This window comes from Triturus cristatus, chromosome 2_1 (genome assembly GCF_964204655.1).
Source record: "Triturus cristatus chromosome 2_1, aTriCri1.1, whole genome shotgun sequence".
Classification (NCBI taxonomy): domain Eukaryota; kingdom Metazoa; phylum Chordata; class Amphibia; order Caudata; family Salamandridae; genus Triturus; species Triturus cristatus.
Window position 1 is genome coordinate 884,132,444 of NC_140581.1, and position 6,000 is coordinate 884,138,443.

Below are 6,000 nucleotides of genomic sequence, written 5' to 3' on the forward strand. Positions count from 1 at the left end.
CACTAACCTTCGGACTTTGGAGAATAAGTGTAGTGGGGCAAGGCAGCCAGCAGTGTCTGAGCGGGAGGCATTGTTGTCGGAGAGGTGCTGAAGGAACTTGCAGTGAAGATTTCTACGTTCAGACTTGGGCCCTGATTTAGAGTTCAGTGGATGGGTTACTCCATCACAAATATGACGGATATCCTCTCTGCTGTATTACAAGTGCATTAGATATAATACACTTGTAATGCAGCAGACAGGGCATCCGTCACATTTGTGGCATAGTAACCTACCTGCCAAATTCTGAATCAGGCCATTAGTCTCTTTTATGAAAGACAAATATCTCCAGTGGGAAGAAGATGCAGGCTGTAGCTGATGAGGGTTCTATGAGTCCAGATACCCCTTTTGCAATGAGCCGCTGAACAGTATTTGCTGATGTAGAGAAGAATGTAGCTGTATCTAGTGTGAATTTAGGCCTCCTGGTGATGCACCTTGTGTGTATCGGAGAGCAGGTTGGTTGTGGTCGCCTCTTGATTCACAGTGCATATTTTGGAAGAAATCTTTCCAAGTCCTAAGTTTTGCATTTGGGTATTTGGGCACCTTTAGCACCACTTCTTATGGTCCAGGACTAGAGGGGTACCACTAGAAGGGTTAGAATTCACCCAGTCTAGGTCCTGGAGTGGGTACAAGATGGTTGGAGTCTTTTCTGTTACTCAGACTCTGATCAGGAGGCCATCCAACAAGCCCTTGGAGTAACTGAAATACTTGGGTTCAAGCAGGAAAGCAAGCTTCATGTAGATGGACAGTCTCCTCTGAGGGCACAGGGCAGGCTTTAGGAAGCAGGGCAGTCCACATGGTGTGCATGGCAGTTCTTTGAAGTGCGCAGCAAGCCAAAGGCAGCAGATGAGTCTTCTGAGGGTCCTTTCTTAGGTCTAGAAGTGAACTGAAGAGTGGATTTTGGTAATCCTCCTTTTATACCTGGTGCCACCTTTGAAGTGGAAGAAACTCTTAAAGTTCTTGCCCAAAATACGTGTCTGGAATCTCTTTCTTCCCTGCTCTGGTCGCAGGATATTTGTAGTCACAGAAGGCTAGTTTGAAGTTCTTTGGGTATGAGCTGAGGGAGTGTCTTTGAAGGGCAAGCAGGTCTGTGCACAGCCCCCCCCCCTCATCCTGCCAACAACTAGTCCCTCTATTGTGTGGCTGTTTGGGAGGAATACACAAAGGCCAACTGCCAAGTACACCTAGTTATGTGGACTAGGAACAGCCTGTAGACATCAAATGTTTAGGGCAAGAAAATGGCAACTTCCTTACAGTGACATTTTCAGAGTTGTGACTTAAAATTTGACGTTACTACTATAGAGGGTTTTAAATTACAATTCCTTAGATACCAAACATGAAATTCCGACCTGCAACCAAACAAATATTATCACTTATTAAATGCAATAAGGTAGCTCAATGTTATCCTATGGGAGAGGTTGGCCTCAAAGTAGTGAAAAAACATGTTTGTGAGTCTTTCACTACCAGGAAATGTAAAACCTAAAAGATACACTGCACCATACCTCATGGGTTGTTTAGGGCCTATCTTAGGGGTAATGAAGACGTATTTAACAGGAAGGTTTAGGTCTGGCAAAAGGTTTATTTTGCCAAGGCGAGATGACAGTATAAAACAGTGCATAGGGGCAATGGCAGATCTGAGACAAATTTAGCTCGGCTACTTATGTGGGTGGCACAGTAAATACTGCAGGTGCACTCGTAGCATTTAATTTATGAACGCTGGGTGTATGTAGTACCACTCTACAAAGGAAATATTAGTAAATTAAATATGCCAATTGGGTTTAAGCTGCCGTTCCCATTTTTAAAGGAAAGAGTACAAACACTTTAGCACTGGTTATCAAGGGTAAAATACACAGAGTTCTAAAAGCTGTCAAAAATGGGTTCAGAAAACAGGAGGTGTGAAGGCAAAATGTTTGGGGGTGACCCGCAAGAAAGGGCCAGGTCCAACACCTATATTCACCACTCTATCATAGTTGACTGTTTTCATAGAATAGTAATAAACATTATCCCTCTACCTCAAACATGTATGTCAAGTGACACAGTAGCACAATGGGATCACCTTGTAGCACCACATTAGCATGTTCGTATTATAGAAGACACTTCAGTTCTTTGCAGAGATGCAAAGTGTACTGAACATGGTAAAATGAGAGTTCACATACTTGCATTGTGTTGTGTGAGAAACAAATCAACACATTTATCTCTGTTACTTTGTCATATTACAGATTCAAGTGGACAAAAAGGTACATAATCAAGCGCTAATTCTGTGGGATTCAAGAGATGTCACACGGTCAATGCATGGTCTGATTTCACCATGCTATTAAAGTCTTTACAGAGGTACATCATAGTTAGATACCCTGAAGCCCCCCTCAGATATATACAAGTTTACATACATACAAAAGTCCTATTAAAAAGAAAACTTTCACAGGTTATTCTCAAAATAATACTGGACATAACATACAAATCTGCACTGAAGGAGGAAATCCCAAACATACAAGGTTCTACTCACCAACCAATGTTTGAGTATGTCAAATTGTTTTCCAGCAGTAATACATTGCATGCCCACAAAGAGTATTCACAAGTTTCCAGGCAGAAATCTCTGCCTGTACCAGCAGTGTATCTTATGTGCAGAGTTCTCTGCCTTGAGCTTGGAGAACTCTGCACTCAGAGGTTTATGTCTTTGGTGTAAATGTGGGAGGGGATTGGAGTAGTAGTACTAGAATAGGGAATATTTTATAGAAACTCAGAATAAAGGTTACTGGGTGGCACATGCTAATGCTAAAGAGCACCCACAAAAAAGTAAGCCATTTGCTGTTTCACAAAGATGCACCTACATCTACTCCAGTATTACTACTGACCAGGATCAAATCTACTTTAGCCTAGCTTACGGGAAAGTCAAACACCACACTTGGCCAAACATTGCTACTACAAGGCACACTCATAGAAAATAATGGAGGTGGGGAATACTACTAACATCATGTATGCTCATTCTTGAACCTATTTATAGTAAACATTTTTTTTGATTGAAAATTGCATGTCTTCTTTAACATGAAAGGTTTTCTAGAAGTTGTAGCTTTAATGTTTGTTTTTACTGTGTACATATGTAAATTTAGAAATTCTAACACATTTGTTTTTTTATGTTCTGTTTTAATTATTTTTGTATTTCTTCATAGCAGGAGACATTATGAGAAATAAACCATTGATCAAAAAATCAGAGAATTGTGCTGGATGCGTAACACTGGCTGCAATACCGATCTCCACCCCTAGCTCTGCCTCTGATACTTGGGATGGCTGTGTTTTTAAAACAATGTAAACCCCTGGAAAACTGCCCAAGTTTCCTATGGAACTATTATTTGTTGTTGTGTGACATAATACATACTCTCCAGGTGTTTTGCAGTCCTTACTACATTCAATAATATAATACTACATTCAATAATATAATATATCCCAAGGAGTAGCCCCTTAGCTAGGTATGATGTTCACACGCAGCGCCCATGAAAGCTGTAACTAGTTTATTTATTTATTATTTTCAGTAGAAATCTTCCTTCATAATCCTCAAATGATATTCATTATTTGAGCTGAATGTGGGACATCATCTGAAAAATGAACAACATCTCAATCCACAAGTTCATTACCTTACTTTTAATCTTCATCAGGCTGTTGTTGAATTCTATAGCTATTAGGGAGAATAAAAGTTATACATTTTGATTGCAGGAGTCATCCCCTTAGCACACAAGTCTTTATGGACTGCCATCTTGTCATCAGTCCACGGGGTTGGAGACTCATCACCTCATTTCCTTCTGGACTTCATGTTGTTCTAAGTCTAAAGCACAAAAATGTAAAGCAAAAATGTTTTACAACATATTTCTGGGTGTATTTTACTTTAGTGTCCAGCATTCATCTATTAGGCAAAGGCTAATATGGTACATTTTATTTGTAGTCCCTCTAAACTCCTGATGGAGAGGAAAATCAGAAGGACTCTGGGAAATGTAAAATGAATTGATATACTCTGCAATGAAAAGGGCAATAATTAACAGAATGGTATGCTCTTATGTAATCACATCCTGATAAGGGTTTGGCTTTCCAATTGCCTGTAGCTAGGTGCAGTCTACAGTTACTCTTTAGAGGTCAGTCATTATTTTGAGGTAAATCTGTTGTCTTTCTGCTCATTTTACTCAATGGTGGCTCTATTTAGTGCTACTGTACCTGACGACTTTACCTCTGAATTACTGTTGTCCAAAGATCTCAGGGCAGAACAGGTGTGCATCACAGGGTGGCTATTAAACTATTTTGATCATGTCTGTGAGTTGTTTTTCCTTTTTAGGTGGAGCATTCGATACCTCTTGCATATACTTTAGTATATACTTATGTGTGTATGTACTTTGTAGGCTCTGGAGATCAGCCCTAGGACTTGTCTGCTTCAGCTTAGGGACTTTTTTTTCTTTTCAACTTCCTCTATTTTACTGTCTTGCTAGAGAATGACCAGTAGAGATCAATAAAATACTAGAATTGCTTTCTGCTTGTTCAGCTGTCTCTATTTAACTGTCTTGATAGAAATTTGTTTCTGCTGAGGGACTTTATGTTTTTAATTTTCCTGAAAACTGCCTCTATTCAACTTTCTTGATAGAAAACGACCAGCAGAGGTCAGTAAAATACTTTAGCATTCTCTAGATTCCAGTCCATAGAAATTGTCTTCCACGAGCACCTGTAGACAATATTATTTTTTTCAAATCTTCAATTTTCAGTGACATGACCACCAAAGGCCCTTATTTTATATTAAAAGCAGCGCTTCGGACTGTACCATTTCCAGCTGAATGGCAATATTTCTCTCCATGTCTTCCCATCCCTTGCGTGTCATGTAGTTTGGTGCTTACTTTACCTCCATGTTAAAGAACAGTAGATGTTCCAGAACCCAGGCTAATGTGCTGCATAGCAAAATACATATAAATTCCAAAAGGTGAGACCGAATGCATTGCAAATGCGTGTTTTCAATTCCATTGATATTCCTATCAGAGTGAAGTTTTCAGTCGGCACCTTATCAATAAACCTTGCACAATCATGCTTCTCATCTTTCTTGCTCTGTTTTTATCCACTTTTTTAGTTCACTATAACAATTTTTACCTCTATCTTTCAAAGCAAAATTGTCAGGTTGTATTCAAGCACCTTTATCAGAAGAGCAGTAAAGCACTGGGAATAATATGTTTGGTACCGGAGGCAATGACAGCAGATGATTTACGATGGCTTAATCTGTTGCCTGTCCTGCCTTAGCACTTTGCCTGTTTATGTTAGCAGAGCATGCTAATTTAATATGCTAGTACAAAGTTAATGCTACATGATCATTTGCACTTTCTGCTCGTGTAACTTCTCTCTCTGGGTTTTATGGGTGCTTTTCAATAAATGTAGAACAAAGTTGGGCAAATAAAGATACTTGAGCATACTAAGCAGGCATTAAGCATTATTGATTGATTGCCCCTGAAGGTCATTTGATGATGAGAAATTACTGACAGTAAGAATTGGATCATTAGAATCAAGGTTATTAGAAGCTAGGTGGCAGAAATGAGCTAAAGTTAAAAAAATACAGAGAGATCATAAGTGAACTGATTCTTGGATTTTAGGTATATCAACTAAAAGTGTGCCCACTTCAGTTTTTAGATGATTGAATCACACATACTTCAAAATGAGTGGGGCATTGTAAGGGCAGGGTTCGGTAGATGAAACTCAAATCAATAGGCACAACCCTTGATCTCCTTTGGAAATGGCCCTTTCTGCAGGGTCACCCCCATAATTTGACCTTCCTCCTCCCCTTTTCTGACCTCATTTTTGTTGGCTTTAGGACTCTGTGCACTTTACCAATACCAAACAGTGCTACGTGCATGTGCTACGTACTTGAAAATATGGTAACATTTTCTTATCCACAATTGCTATATTTAATTTACTTATAAGTTTCTAGTAAAGTGCACTACATGTGCC